Source organism: Macaca mulatta, chromosome 5, assembly GCF_049350105.2.
Source record: "Macaca mulatta isolate MMU2019108-1 chromosome 5, T2T-MMU8v2.0, whole genome shotgun sequence".
Taxonomy (NCBI): Eukaryota; Metazoa; Chordata; class Mammalia; order Primates; family Cercopithecidae; genus Macaca; species Macaca mulatta.
This window is the reverse complement of record NC_133410.1, coordinates 79,549,582-79,565,747: the sequence shown is the minus strand read 5'-3', so window position 1 is coordinate 79,565,747 and position 16,166 is coordinate 79,549,582. Positions and strand designations below refer to the sequence as shown.

The window sequence follows — 16,166 nt, the reverse complement described above, 5'->3', positions numbered from 1 at the left end:
GGCTGTCTGCCTGTGGATTTCATTTCTGCCTTTTAGTTTTTACTTTTTCTTTCTTTGGAGGCAGAAATTGGACATAAGACAATATGAGGGGTGGTCTCCTCCCTTACAGTCAGCTGAGATCGCACCACTGCACTCCAGCCTGGACAACAGAGAGAGACTCCATCTCAAAAAAAAGAAAGAAAAAAAAAAAGAGAGAAGGTTACAAAAACTCTAGGAAAATCTTTGTTGACAGCAACTATCTTTTTAAATCTCACAGGCTGTGCCCAAGCTCTGGGGGATTTCGTAAATCCTTAGCTAACTTAGGACACCTGGCTACAGGGATTCACAGGAATATGTCAGATTCCAGTGTGTTTATTACACACTTACTGGGCTCCCAAAGACACTCTCCTGGAGCTCCTATTCACTAACCAGACAAGAATGAGTTTGGGACTAATCCATTTATCAAATAGAATAGCCTAAATTTGTACCAGGCAGATGCGGTGTAGATTTTTTTCTTTTCATTGGGTATTCAGCAATGGGCAAGAATTTTGAGGCCTTGGTCCATAGTTGCTCAGAAGGCCCCATTCCCCAGAAGCATGACAGAGAGCCTTGGGGAAGAGTGACTGCTCTGTGACTTAAAGAAAGTTGTAGCCAGATTTGGATAATGTCCAAGACTTTACAACTAATCTCCTCCTCTTCTCTTCTGGATGCCATCAACCAAAGGGTGTTTAGGAATGTGTTAATAATTCCCAGGAGAAATTGGCCAGGATTACCTAGTCATGACTAATGAAGCTGTCATCTGCCATTCCTTCCTGCTGTTTAATAATGCCTTCTAAAGAGTGCTTTATGAAGATGGATAGTATTGTAATTCTGCGCCCAAGAAACTGGCACAATGTCAATGAAAACAGAGGCCAGCTTATTTTGCATGCCACTCTATTTTTCATTACATGCCACAATAACTTGTTATTAAATGAAAATGAATTTGCCATTAGGGACTAGGTACTATTTAATAACTGTTCAGCAATGTTTCATGATTTAATTTTTTCTTTTTTTTTTTGTAACTAGTGCAGCAGCCATGTTAGTAAATGTCATTCCAGACTAAATGAGGTTGAATTTTCTAGAACAATCTTAAATGTTTCATGGAACTTGGTCATTAAAACTGGATGTGGTTTGAAGCTTGCTTTACCAAATCCTAATTTTGAATTGACCATCTTAAAAACAGTAAGAGTGAGGAAGACTCTCTCCATAAGTACTCTCAGAAAACGATGTGGAAAGTAAGCATCGTGCCTTATAGAGAATTCCTAGAGGGGGTAGGGGACTTACTGGACAGCAGTCTCCTCAGTAGCCTCCCCAAAGAGTATCTCAATCAAGATAGTCAATGCAATTTTGGAATAACAAATCCCAAATTTTAGTGGCTTAAAGTGATAAAGGTTTGTTTCTTGCTTGTGCTACACATCCATTGCAGGGCTGTATGTCTGTCATGGGTTATCTTGAAAGCCAGGATGATCAAGCACCCACTATCTGGAATGATGACAGTGGGCAAAAAGAGCTCTGGACTGTCTCAAATCAGTCATTAACAGCTTGATCTTGAACTGGTCCCATGACCCCAACCCAAGAAGTGGGACAGGGCCAAGAATTACAATTTTACTGTGTACTCAAAAGGCAGAAATAGCATATCTAGTGATCAGTCCTAGCAGGTACTAATGTGATATCAAAATGAGGGTTTCATTACAAGTCTAAAAGTTCAAAAGTGCCTCTTGCATTGTCAATGCAATGAAAGAGAAACCTCTACTTTCCCAGTCTCACCTTTTCACTGTGATCACAGACATCCAGGCAGTCTTACTTCTTTCCTGAAAGCCGGACATTCCCATGGTCCATCCTCTTCAAGGAATCAGTCATCCCAGGACTTGTTAACACCATGTGATCTGTAACTTTAATTCATGTCAATCTGGTTATATACTTGAAAATTACCAGGGTATTTATGAATTATCAGTATCATTAAAACTCAGACGCATGTGGATCATAAACAACCCTTCCCCTTCATCTATACAAATCCAAAGCTGACGTTGAATCTATGCTATTTAACAGAAAATTTCTTGGCAGTTTTAAAAAAAACTGTATAAGGACTGAATTACTGCACAAAGTATTGCCTGCTTTTCAAAGACTGAGATCACATGATTTAAATGTAACAATTTTTTTTTTTTTTTTTTTTTTTTTGAGATGGAGTCTTACTCTGTTGCCCAGGCTGGAGTACAGTGGTGTGATCTCAGTTCACTGCAACCTTGGTCTCCGGGGTTCAGGAAATTCTCCTGCCTCAGACTCCTGAGTAGCTGGGATTGCAGGTGCACGCCACCATACCCAGCTGATTTGTATTTTTAGTAGAGACTAGGTTTCACTATGTTGGCCACGTTGGTCTCAAACTCCCAACTTCAAGTGATCCGCCTACCTCGGCCTCCTAAAATGCTGGGATTACAGGCGTGAGCCACTGTGCCCAGCCTGTAACAATTTTCTACATAGCCATGATATATATATATATATATGCTTTCATCCATGGTTTCTGGATCATAACCCCCATAGTCTTTGGTTATAATGTTGGGGTGCTGTAGGCCTCAGCAGCCGGTCTCAGGGAACAGCATCTCTCTCTCCGACCTTCCCCGTCCTCCTTTCATCTGCCTAAGGCAGGACTCGAAAGTGACTGTAGGTCAGAAACCCCTCATTCCGGAGGGCTCCTGCCCCATACCCTAGAGGAAGGAAGGCTGCACAGAGAGGCCAAGCAAAGCCTGAACACACAGGCCTTGCTGGATTTAGATAATGTGCTTTTTGTCCAATCACATTTCTACATGGTTGTCAATCATGCCTATGTAATGAAGTCTCCATAAAGAGCCAGGAGGAATTGGAAAGCTTCAGGATAGCTGAACTCAGGGAGGTTCCTGGAGGGTGGGGGGCTCTAGTACAGGATAACAGCTCTGTGGCCCTTTCCCCATACCTTACCCTATGCATCTCTTCATCTGTATCCTTTGTAATATTCTTTATAATAAAGCAGTAAACATGTTTCCCTGGGTTCTGTGAGCCACTCCAGCAAATTAATCAAACCCAAAGAGGGAATCGTGAGAACCTCAACTTGAAGTCAGTCAGTCAGAAGTTCTGGAGGCCTGGACTTGCGACTGGTGTCTGGAGGTGGCAGAGTAGGGGCAGTTTTGGGGACTGAGCTCTCACTCTGTGAGATCTGATGCTACTTCCAGCATCAATGTCTGCCACTTGGTGTGTGGGGAAAACCCCCATGCCTTTGGTCACAGAAGCTTTCTTCTGTGTTGTTGGTGGTAGTGGTGGTGTGAGAGCAGAGGAAAAACACAGTTTGAAGAGTTTCCCCCAAGTAACTGAGGACGGTGAATACAAAAGAACTTGTATAATTTAAGGAGCCTCTCAAATGGCCTATTAAGTATTCTGTGTGATACTTGGTATTAAGAACGATCCTCAGTGAATTGTGAAATTAAAGCCTAAGTATATCCTTAGAGAAGAGCAACTATTTCCAAACCATATTATTAGAGGTTTCCTTATTATATTAGCCTGGGTTCCCCCAGAAGCACATCCCAAGACAGAATGAGTACAAGTGATTGATTCAGGAAGTGATCCCAGGGAGTCAGGGAGGGGAATGGGACAGTGAGCCAGGAAAGAGCATAAGTCCAATACAGGGTGCATTCATGAGAAGGAGACCATTGTGGGCAGCTGGAGTGCAGGCTTACTGGCAACTGATAACTGCTGGGTGGATGGCGGTATCCTACCAGAGGGGTGAGGCTGCCAGGTGTATATACTGCAATCCTCATTCGTCATTGGTAAGGACTGTCCCCTCAGTCAAAGGGAATCATGGAAGAGTTGCTCCCAAAATCTTCATGGAGAAGTACGTCTGTGTAGCAAAGGAGTGGACCGTGGTGACCATGAGAAAGCTCCTCACAAACCTCCAACCTCAGAGAATATCATTGATTAAGGGCCCCAGCAGCTCCTCCCTGAAATTGATGTGCTAAGGCAGATCCTTTCCTGGAAAATGCAGGGCTCCTCTGGCAGCAAATTGGGCTCAAAGGCCCTCCAGGGACCTTGCCAAACTGCCCTTAGACTGGACAGGGGTCTAGAATGCTTCTGCCCACCCTCTCTCCTTCACTGGAAGATTGGATTTGCATTGCAGTCAATGGCTTTCTCCGCCTTTTCCAGATCCCTCCTCGCTTTCTGTTACATGAGCATTTTCCCTAATAAAATCTTGCATGTTTAATTCCATCTTGGTGTCTGCCTCTAGAGGACTTAGACTAACAAAGACAGTAAGTGTAGTGAAGTAGCAGCACTTTGTACCTAGTATTGAATACAAATACATTAGATGGATGGATGGTGTGATGGTTAATCTTATGTGTCAATTTGACTGGGCCATGGAGTGCCCAGATACTTGGTCAAATATTGCCCTGGGTGTGTCTGTGAAGGTGTTTTGGATGAGATTAACATTTAAATCGGTAGACTATGTAGATTACTCTCTCTAATGTGGGTGGGCCTTATCCATTCAGTTGAAGTCCTGAATAGAACAGAAAGGCTGAGAGAGAATTCTTCAGCCTGACTGCCTTCAAATTGGGACGTCACCATTTTTACTGTCCTCAGACTCAAACTGAGCTATTTGCTCTTCCTGGTTCTCAAGGCTGTCAACTCACTCAGCAGGTCTTGGGACTTGCCTGCCTCCATAACCACCTGAGCCAATTCCTTATAATCTCCCTCTCTCTCTCTCATATATAATATATAATATTACATACTAAATTATATTATTTAATATAAAGAGATTTATGAGGATGTTTATTATAATTTATACACACGTGTGTGTGTGTATATATATGTAAAGGCTCAATAGGCTCAGAAATGTCACTTTTTATATTCTACAAAAAAAGGGTTTGGAATCTGTTGAATCAAAACTCAGGTCCCATTTTGTGATATGAAACAGCTCATCACAAAGCATTTTCACAGCTTGTTTCTAGATTTTAGGGCTTGATATTCATATGTTTATGTAAGGGCTCAATAGGTTTATATAGGCTTAGAACATAAAATATATGTTCTGTTTCTTTGGAGAACACTGACTAACAGATGAGTGGGTGGGTGGATAGATGGATGGATGATGGATGGATGGGTTGATGGGTAGGTGGGTTGATGGGTAGGTGGGTTGGTGTGTGGATGGATAAATATGAGGTCATGAAGGAGGATATCTCTGTGGTTCAGGGTCATTAGGGAAAGCTTCCCTGTGGAAGGACTTGAACTTGAAGAAGGACATGAGAGAAGGAGGAGAACATTGAGGAGTGGGAGGTAGAGGAAAGAAATCATGGACAGCTAAGAGGAGGCAGACTCAGAGCATTTGGAGGACAGTGAACAAACCAGTATGGTTGGATCCAAGAGTCTGTAAGTAGGAAGAGTGTGAGTTATGTTTAATGAGATAATGAGGTTGAGATTCAAAATCAGTTTGCTTCCCCATAGGGTATGGTTTCACACCATTCCCTTAACTTCCAAGTGAGTACCTTTGGTCAAAGAAAAAGATGTGATATGTTTACTCTTTTCCAAAAATATTTTAAAGTGCAATTCCTTCAAGAGGCATGGAGGTCACCTCCTCAGGAAAGAATTGCCTGTGTAACCCTGTGTAACATAGGAACTCTCATCATGTTCTATCTTAGCACCCAACTTCCTTCCTTCCCAACATTGATCATAATTTGCACATATTTATTTGCGTGCTCATTAACTGACTGTTTTTCCCACTCATCTGTCAGTTCTATCAAGACAGAGACCTGAACTACTCACCCCAGCACAGTGCCTGGTTGACTGGATAAAACACGGCAGTTAGAAATGTGAAATTTAGGACTGTGCACGATAGCTCACACCTATAATTCCAGCACTTTCGGAGGCCGAGGTGAGTGGATCACTTGAGGTCAGGAGTTCAAGACCAGCCTGGCCAACATGGTGAAACCCCATCCGTACTAAAAATACAAAAATTAGGCAGGTGTGGTGGTGCACGTCTGTATTCACAGCTGCTTGGGGGGCTGAGGCAGGAGAATCACTTGATCCTGGGAGGCAGAGTTTGCAGTGAGCCAAGATTGTGCCACTGCACTCCAGCCTGGGCAACAGAGTGAGACTTCATCTCAAAGAAACAAAAAAAGGAAAACGAAATATGAGATTTAGGCTTATTATATCCTAGCTCCATTAATGACTCTAACAGCTTGACCTTGGGCAAGTAACTTCAGCTTCAGTGTCTTCATCTGCAAAATGAATGATAATACCTCACAGCACTATCATGAAGATTAAATAGGATAGTTTATATAAAGCACAGTGCTCAGTACATGGTAAGCATTCAATAAAAAGTTGCTATTGTTTGTTATTACACCTCAAGACTGCTTGGTGTCATTTTTCTGCAGGGTGAAATTGCCTCTGATCAATTAATTAGGACAGATATTGAGAAAGAAGCTTTAATCTTTGAATCATGACATCTAGATCAATGACTCCTTGCACTTTCTGGTGACAGTAAATAGTCCTTCATTACTTCAAGGAATTGTTAGATCCCTCCAACATGATAATAATTATGTATTTTTAAAACTTTAATTGAAATACATATAAGACCAAAAAACTCTCTAAATTCAATAATACTTTAAATGTATTTTATTGGTCTTAACAGCATTGACATCTGTCTTAAAATTAGCAGGACGGGATGGGCACAGTGGCTCAATGCCTATAACCTCAGTGTTTTGGGAGGTCAGGGCAGAAGGATTGTTTGAGGCTAGGAGTTCTCGACCAGCCTGGGCAAAGTAGGAAGACCCTATCTCTATAAAAAGTTTTTTAAAAAAATTACCAGGTATGGTGGAAGGTGCCTGTAGTCCTAGCTTCTCTGGAGGCTGAGGTGGGAGGATCGCTTTAGCCCTGGAGTTTAAGGTTGCTGTATTAGTCCGCTTTCACACTGCTAATAAAGACATACCTGAGACTGGGCAATTTACAAAAGAAAGAGGTTTATTGCACTTATAGTTCCACATGACTGGGGATGCCTCACAATCATGGCAGAAAGCAAAGAGGAGCAAGTCACATCTTACGTGGATGGTTGCAGGAAAAGAGAGCATGTGCAGAGAAACTCCCATTTTTAAAGCCATCAGATCTGGTGAGACTTAATTCTCTACCGTGAGAACAGCACAGGAAAGGTCTGCCCCCATGATTCAATTACCTCCCACCGGATTCCTCCCATGACACATGGAAATTACGGGAGTTACAATTCAGATGAGATTTGGGTGGGGACACAGCCAAACCATATCAGTTGCCATCAGCTGTGATTGTGCCACTGGACTCCAGCCTGAGCAACAGAGTGAGAGACTGTCTTTAAAAAATAAAAATGTAGCAGGAGAGCATATCTGTGAGACAGAGCATTTATTCAACCAGAAGCAATGTTTGGTGGGCATCTGGGTTCAAGACCCCATAGGCTTACCTCCTGGGCCATCCCGGGACCTGAGACCCAGTGGGGTGGAAACACTGATTTTGCTGGGTAACTGTGCAACTCAGAGAAAAACCTCACCTTTTCCTCCTTGTGGGCTTGAAGTAAGTGTTCTTCCCTCTCATCCTTCCAACAAGGCAGCCCTGCTCAGACAGCTGTGCGCCCATCTGAGACTTCCCTCAGCCATCTCCTTTAGAGGGGCTGCCTGTTCATGCACATCAGTCATTTGCTCTTTTATATACTCTAGCATGAATATGTGACTATGACTTCACATTACTTCATTCTCAGAACCGTATTTCTGAGTGCATTGGCCAGAAAGATGAAAACCCTGAGGAGACAACACACAAGCATAATGTCCAGCTAATTTTTGTAGTTTTAGTAGAGACAGCATTTCACCATGTTGGCCAGGCTGTTCTCGAACTCCTGACCTCAAGTGATTCACCCATCTCAGCCTCCCAAAGTGCTGGGATTACAGGCGTGAGCCATCATGCCCAGCCGAGATGATGGCAATTTGAACTTCTATGGTGATGTGGATGATGTGAGAGATATCTAGCAGGTAAAATTGGTGGGTGATAGACCGGACATGCAGGCTGAGGGATGGGAGGTGATGAGATCGTCTCCTAGATCCCTGGTTTGCACAACCGAATGCATGGTAAGGCCATGCATTAACATAGGAAGCACATTGGACAACATTGTCGAAAGGGAAAACCTTTGTTATTCAGTCACTTGCTTTGTCTACATGTCACTCATTTTGTCAGTTTATTGGTCTAATTCCCCAGCCTATTCACTAAATTGATAGATTCTGGAGCAACAATCATTTGACCAGCTGCCATGGTACCACATAAATGGTCCCCTGGATGCCACGTGATGAAAAGGAAGGAACACAGATGTTGAAGTCAGACAGTTATGGTTGCAAAGCTCAACATCCTGGTTACTCTGAGATTACAGTTCTTGCTTTGCTAACCCTCAGGTTCCTCATCTGTAAAATAAAGAAAACTTACCTTGCATGAGTGTTTTTAGGATTCCAGGAGTTACTGCACATAAACTGCTAAGTGCAGGTGCTGTTCGGGCGCTGCTGAAAAATCTAAGAGAACTTGCTCTGTTTGCTGTGTGAGTGCAATAATTCTCCATGAAGACAGTGAATCATCGATGTGTTGGATGGCAAGAAGACACACTTTGGTGAAGAATGCCTTTTGCAAAGTGCTGTAGGTCTGAAAATCAGGAATGAAGGGTGGGAGGCAGGAGGCTACAGACACGTTAGAGGAGTCTGAATATATCAAAGAATCCCAAAGGAGTTTTCTCAACCATGGCCATAACCCCAAAGAGGTGAACTAAGTTTATTAATTAGCATTTGCAATTGTAGCCTGAAGTCTAAGAAATTTTTTAGTTAATTAACACTTGTATGAGATTGGATATGATCTACTTAAGAAAAAAAAACACACACACATTTTTATGACAGAAAATGTAAAAAATTCATAAAATCATTTAGAAGAACATTTAAAAATAATCCATAACCCCACCAACTAGAAACAATTACTATTAATATTATGTCATGTAGCTTATCAGACTAAAAATACTATAAACACTTTAAAAACAAAATTGTGATCACACAGAAAAACAAATTTGTAATCTGTATTTTAATTATATCAATGTCATGAACATGTTTGCAATACTGTTTTTGCAAATTGTTCTACAATATGACTTTTAATTAATTAATTAATTATTTTAGATAGAATCCCCTATGCCCAGGCTGGAGTGCTGTGACAAAGTCACATCTCACTGCAGCCTCAACCTTCCAGGCTCAAGTGATCCTCCCACCTCAGCCTCCTGAGTATCTGGGACTACAGGTGTGTGCCACCACCCCCGGCTAATTTTTGTAATTTTCACCATGTTTCCCAGGCTGGTCTCAAACTTCTGGGCTCAAGTGATCTGCCCGCTTTGGCCTCCCAAATATTGGGATTATAGGTGTGAGTCACCACATATGACCTTACAACATGAATTTTTAAGGCACAAAATAGTATAACCTAAATGCCATAATTTGTTTAGCCAATTTCTTAGTATTGGACAGTTAGATTGTTTTTCCAGTATTTGTTATTGTATATAACTCCGTATTTTAAGTTATATACAAACAAAGATCTTACACATAACATTTTGTGTACATCTCTGATTACTACTTTAAGATAAATTACTAATGGAATTATTAGGCCAAGGCATATTAACATTAAAGATATTAAAATATTAATTCCCCCAAAAGATTATACAAAATTCATTCGTGCTCACAAAGTTCAAATGTACCTGTTTCTTGTCCTACTTCAAGGATTTGATATCCTGTTTTATAAAGAGTAACTTTATATTTGGGTTCAGAGATTTTGACCTTCTCCACCTGAAATCTGATAAATGTACAATGATATTTCCCTCTTGCTCAATTTTATTTCCTTTTTTTAAAACCTCTCTGGAAAAAAAATTGATGTATGATGATGTGAACATCAGTAGGGACCTTTGTTCATTCCCTCACTGATTTAAAATAACTCCTCCCCCTCTATCTGTTTCTAGTTTGTTTCGTTTGTTTGTTTCTTAGTGTCATACACTTATTTGCATGCAAAAACTACTATATTCATCATGGAGAAGTCAAAATATCTGCAGTGTAGTCGTCTCATCCCCTTCAGTCTTCTTTTTGAAAAGAATAAAATAAAAACAGAAAATCACAGAGAATACTTTGATACCACCTACTGCATATTGTTAAATGTTAATATTTTAACATAGTTGCTTCAGAAATGTTTCTTAGAAAAGAAATAAAATACAACAGATTGATTCAAAGTCCCTTAGGCTTGGTTTTCTCACTCACTCCCCTTCCTCCCACCCTGGAAGTAACCACCAACATGAACTTGGCATGGAAGCTTCCAGGCCATGTGTTAAAACTTTAACTTCATATATATCTGTCCATAAATAAAATGTTGTATTGTTTTGTGAGTTTTCAGTTACATAAATAATCTTCTAGATGAATTTTAGAATCATGCCAAAATCCCTGTAGACTCTTCTTTTGGATTTTTATTGGAGAAGCATTAAAGGAATATATTACTTTAGGGAGAATTGACATCTTTACATTATTAGTTTTTTTCTCTAAGGGCTAAAGTATGTTTTTCATTTATTCAAGCCTCCACTCTGTCTCTTTGTAAAACACTGTTATTTTCTTATTGTAGGTCGAGTACATTTCTTGCTAAGCTATATCTTTTTTTGTCTGTTTGTTTCCAGGGCCCAGTGTTCATTGCTAACTTACTTCTAGATATTTTATGATTTGTGTTGATACTGAGGATAGGATCTTATTTTTGTACTATAATTTCTAACTCATCATTACTGAGATAAAAGAAAGCAGTTAACTTTAAATGTTTATTTTGTAACTGGCCCTATAACTGGATTCTTACTACGTGTATCTAATACTATAATTTTTCAATTGATTCTTTTGGATTTTCTTGGTAGACAATTACACATTATGTATAACACTAAAGATGTGCAAACAATGATAATTTGGTTTGCTTCCTACTGACAGTCACACGTAATTTCTTTTTCTTATCTCTATGAATTAGCTTGGACTTCTACAACAACAAATTACAATGATGATAGAAGATGTCCTCGTCTCATTTTTTATGTTAAAAGGAGTTCCTCTAACATTTAATACTTACATAGAATGTCGACTGTTGCTTAAGACAATCTTTATTGTGTTTTTTCTTTTAGCATAATGAATATTTTTCCCAATCTGTATATATTTGCAAAAACAGAGTGATTTTTGAAAATTGGAACTCACTACGATTTTCAGTAGTATTTGTAAAATTGAAGATTCAACCCTCAACATTAGTATCTTTGGTTAATCATATTAGAAGGAGTGTTAGGCTATTCCTAATCCTGGCTGTAAAATAAGTTAATGATTTTATTTTGATCAAGTCCTCTCACCTCTCTGGGTCTCAGTTTTCTCCTAGTAAAATGAAGAGTTAAGATAATTACTAAAAATTTATTTCAATTGGGTAAGAATCCAAACCCTATTTTAAGAAAAACTTATTTGTTTTAGTCAAACAATTTTACAAAATCAGCCACACCTAGTAAATTCACAAGGCTAAAGAAGATTGAAAGTGGTCGGGTGCTGTGGCTCATGTCTGTAATCCCAGAATTCTGGGAGGCAGAGGCAGGTGGATCACTTGAGCTCAGGAGTTCAAGACCAGCCTGAGCAACATGATGAAACCCCATCTCTACCAAAAATACAAAAATTAGCTATGGTGGCATGTGCCTGTAGTCCCAGCTACTCAGGAAGATGAGTGGGGAGGATCACCTGAGCTTGAGCCTGAGAGGTGGAGATTGCAGCGAGCTAAGATTGCGCCACTGCACTCTAGTGTGAGCGACAGTGAAATCCTGTCTAAAAAAAAAAGTTTGAAAGCTTAGGTTTATTACACAGAAAAATGAACTGAAAACAAGTTCAATATAAGTGGACTGTGAAACCTGCATAAAGTTCATGGCTGAAGGTTTAAAAATAATAACTACTACCTATTGAGTATTCATGATGTCCCAGGAACAGTGTTTTACTTACAATATAAACTACTAATTGTTTATAACAACTCTATGAAGTAGGTAAAATCAGTTTTTCCATTAGAGACAAGGAAACTGAGGTATTGTGGGGCAAGAACGCTGTAGATTCGCTCACTCAAAAGTCCATTCCAGCCTCCTGGTGTGTTTCCTTTCTGTGTTGGATTACCTGAAAAACTCAAGTCCAGATATCCCAGACTTTTGTGTAGATAGCATTCCTGATATGATTTAGGTTGCATCAATAAGCTTCATTGGCCAGAGACTTGATTTTGAGACAGATGTAGGCAGAGAGAAGTGACACACAAGACTCTGCTTTGCAGATTGTTGTAGTGCAGTTGTAGGGCCTACAGTTCTGGGAATGGCTTTCTAATCTCCAGATCACAGTCAAGGCAGGGGACCTGGACCCAGTGGCTGGAATAGCAGCTCTCTGAGTCCTCAGAATAAGATGGAGAAGGCAGTCCCCTACACAGGCCAATTCTATCGTGTCTTTCTAGAAGCCATTCACAGAGGCCCACCTATGGTCTGTTTTTCCAGCCCTTCCAGCAATGTTGTAGGCACCTAGAACCCTTCTGAAATCCCTTTCTGCCTGAAGTATCTAAAGTGGTTTCTATTATCTGCACTTGAACTCCGATAATTATAAGATGTGCAATCTTTCTTTTCTTATGTGCCCCATTCAGCTAAAATGACCCACCACATAATATAATGGACCCGTGTTTAGAATTGGATCAGGTGTGCTGGCTTCTTAGTCCCAATCATTATTTAATAGCTGCATGACTTTGGGCAAATTTCTTCACCCTTCTGGGACTCAGTTTTCTGTCTCTGACATGAAGAAATTGTCTTTTCTGGCATTAACAATGTATGATTATCATTGACACAGAAGAAAATGTAACACCCTCAATGCAGATTTCCTGCTCAGCAGTTCCTAGTAAGCCAATGACAGACTGAAAATAGGAAGCAAGGCTATTTCCCAAGTCTTGGCTCTTCCTTGATTTAACATATCTGGCAGAATGCCCTGTGGTGGGCGTAGAATCCAGATCCCTTCCCAGGTAGAGACTTGAACCACTGCAGCATCACTCTGGGGGGCAGGGTATGACACCAGCAGGACTTAGCATCATTAGGAAGTCACTGAGCAGGCAAGCTGAGAGTTACAAAGCCTGTGGCCACTACAGATCAACCCAAGCAAGAGGTCAGGAAACTGGAAAATGAGGACCGGACCACGGAGAATTCTGGGGGCAGAGGTCAGTCACAAGTCAGCGATAGAAGTCAGGAAGTCTAGCCTAAGGCCAAGGAATCTACAGTTCATAAAATTCTGGTCAAACAAGGAGACAGGGATGTAGACAGGCACTCAGGCCTCACTAGTGAGGACACAGAATTCAGAGTACAGGTTACCAGGTAAGATGAGGTCCCTCATCCACTCTCTCCCTGTCCACTCAGATCCAACTGACTCAGCACTGGGGCCTTAGGTCTTTGCCTAGTGTGAAAGGACGTTGCATCAAATTGACTTGAATGAGTTAACATCTCAGGGATCATTACACGGAGTAAACCTGGTCTCAGAACAGATGTTTTCAGCCCCCAGGATAAGCAGGAAGTGTTTTCAGAAGTGAGCAAACCAGTGGCATTTAGCTAGAATGTCTGGCTGACTGAGGACAAGATACTGAAGTGCAATCGAATTCTGGCAATTATCTGGGGGTGGAGGAGGGGAGGAAGGGAACTGGATGGGGTGGTGGGTGTTCTGGCCATAGGAAGGTGGTCTTTAGTGTCCCACCATCTTTCAGGGGGAATGAAGATACATTCTAATATAATAATGCCTTCTTAGTTTCCCATCTTCATGTGTACAGTTAGTTCTCTACCAACTCTAGGCCACAACTCCAAACACTACCGTTTTCTATATCAGCCTTCAGATACAGAAAGGGTATATCTTTCTATATACCCTTTAGAAAGATTTAGATCTAGAAGGCCTTCTCAGCAAAGAGGCTGATAAGTAAATCCATAATAAGATACCAATGATTAAAATAACATAGTTTGTTTCCCTTCCTAGAGGTTGTTGCCTTTTTATAGGCAAGGTAACAATGATGAATTTAGAACTGTCAGGGAAATATTATGGAACAGGAACAGGGCTGATAGACCCTTAACTCTGAGGGATACATAGTCAATCTTCATTATTCATAGATTTCATATTTGTGAATTCACCTACTTGCTCAGATGTATTGGTAACTGCAAAACCAATACTTGGCAGGGATTTTTCCATCATTCCTGGACGTGCACTGTGAAAAAAAAGTGAGTTGCCCAATAGGAATGTTCCAAGATGAGGTTGAACAAGGCAACACTCTGCCTTCTTGTTTCAGCTCCTATTCTAACAAGTGTCCTTTTCTAGGTCTACATAGTGTCACATTTTTCCCATATTTGTGCTTCTTGTTAATTTCACTGTATAAAATGGCCCCCACTACAGTGTGTGGCTGCAATGCTGTCTGGCCTTATGTAGGAAATACAAAGTATGTGTGTTAGAGAAGCTTAAGTCAAGCATGAGTTATAGTGCTATTGACCATGAGTTCAACATTAATGAATCAACAATATATATTGAATAAGGTGGGCTGGGTGCAGTGGCTCATGCTTGTAATCCCAGCACTTTGGAAGGCCGAGGGGGTTGGATCACCTGAGGTCAGGAGTTCATGACCAGCCTGGCCAAAATGTATTTTTAGTCTCTACTAAAAATACAAAAATTAGCCAGGCATGGTGGCGGGCACCTATAATCCCAGCTACTCAGGAGACTCATGCAGGAGAATCACTTGAACCCAGGAGGCGGAGGTTGCAGTGAGCCAAGATCACGCCATTGCACTCCAGCCTGGGGTACGAGAGCGAAACTCTGTTTCAAAAATAAATAAATAAATAAATAAAAGTGTCTCCAAACAGAAACACACACAAAACAAGATTACGTATTGATCCATTGATGAAAATGTTTGACCAGAGGCTTGAAGAACCTAACCCTGTATTTTCCCAGAAGTAATAGTTCCCTACTTTCTAATTCAGCATTCGCAGAGACTCTACAGAACCTAACTACCTGAATAACAAGAACAGACTGTGCTGGATCTCCACCCAGTGACTTGCTCAGCCTAACACCATTCTTAAGAAATGCTCACAGGGGCCCCTTGCATGACTGCTGCAAAGAATTACAATGAAAATACTTGGCAACATTTTTTAAAATCTTTACTTCTTAACCTTTTTACAGGCATGGTCCAAAATTCTCACTGACAAGCCACCAATGGGATGGCCCGTTTAGGATTGGATGTGCTGTTCCGGTAGCAGAGATAAAAGCAGCTCTGTAGTAATTCTGTCTGAACTGCTTTTTCTGTCTGAACTGTGTTTTCTGTCCTCTTCAACAGATTCCGGATGTGAATGCAACACTCTTAAAAGAGGCACCTAAGTAAGGACTAATTTCACTAAAATGTTTCCACTTAGACTTCCCAGGTGGAATCCTGAGCAGGAGGTTTGGCTCAGGGCAGAAATGCGTTGATGGAGGTTTCCAGAGGGCGCTGTTCATCCCACTCTGGCAAACTGGAGGGGGTTTATTGATTTATTTATTTTGAGACAGAGTCTCGCTCTGTCGCCCAGGCTGGAGTGCATTGGCGCGATCTGGGCTCACTGCAACCTCCACCTCCCGGGTTCAAGCGATTCTCCTGCCTCAGCCTCCTGAGTAGCTGGGATTATGGGCACCCACCACCACGCCCAGCTAATTTTTGTGTTTTTAGTAGAGACAGGGTTTCGCCATGTTGCCCAGGCTGGTCTCAAACTCCTGACCTCAAGTGATCCACCAGCCTCGGCCTCCCAAAGTGCTGGGATTACAGGCGTGAGCCACCGTGCCTGGTCAAGAGAGTTTAATTTGGTCACCAACAGAGGGAAACCTTTCTTTGGCACTTAGTATGAACTGTTTCTATCCCTTGAAAAACTATTCTGACTGGAATTGCAACCTGACAATGGCCTGGCAAGAATCAATCCAATGACACCCGGACACAACTGCTCCTATAGAAGCCTGGTAAATCTTCTTCGTCATCCTTAGGAGACACAGCCTACAACAGGAATCCTGTGTTTATTTTTAAGCAGTAGTACCAGATAGGTCGCGTCTTAAAATTGTTAG

At 41.2% G+C, this 16,166-nt stretch overlaps 1 long non-coding RNA gene across 2 annotated transcripts in view; it reads right to left on the bottom strand.

Moving 5' to 3' along the window:
- The window catches only part of LOC114678344 (uncharacterized), a 48,152-nt gene extending 32,728 nt beyond the window's left edge, over positions 1 to 15,424 (bottom strand). Inside the window, exons 1-2 of one of the 2 annotated variants that reach the window (XR_013417522.1) lie at positions 6,836 to 15,424; positions 1,786 to 1,910 (exon numbers count right to left, since the gene is read on the bottom strand). This is a non-coding gene — a long non-coding RNA (uncharacterized LOC114678344). Of the gene's footprint in view, positions 1 to 1,785; positions 4,332 to 6,835 lie in introns of those variants that run through there. The other variant, XR_003729699.2, reaches the window with a different exon arrangement.
- Positions 15,425 to 16,166: the final 742 nt, after the last annotated feature.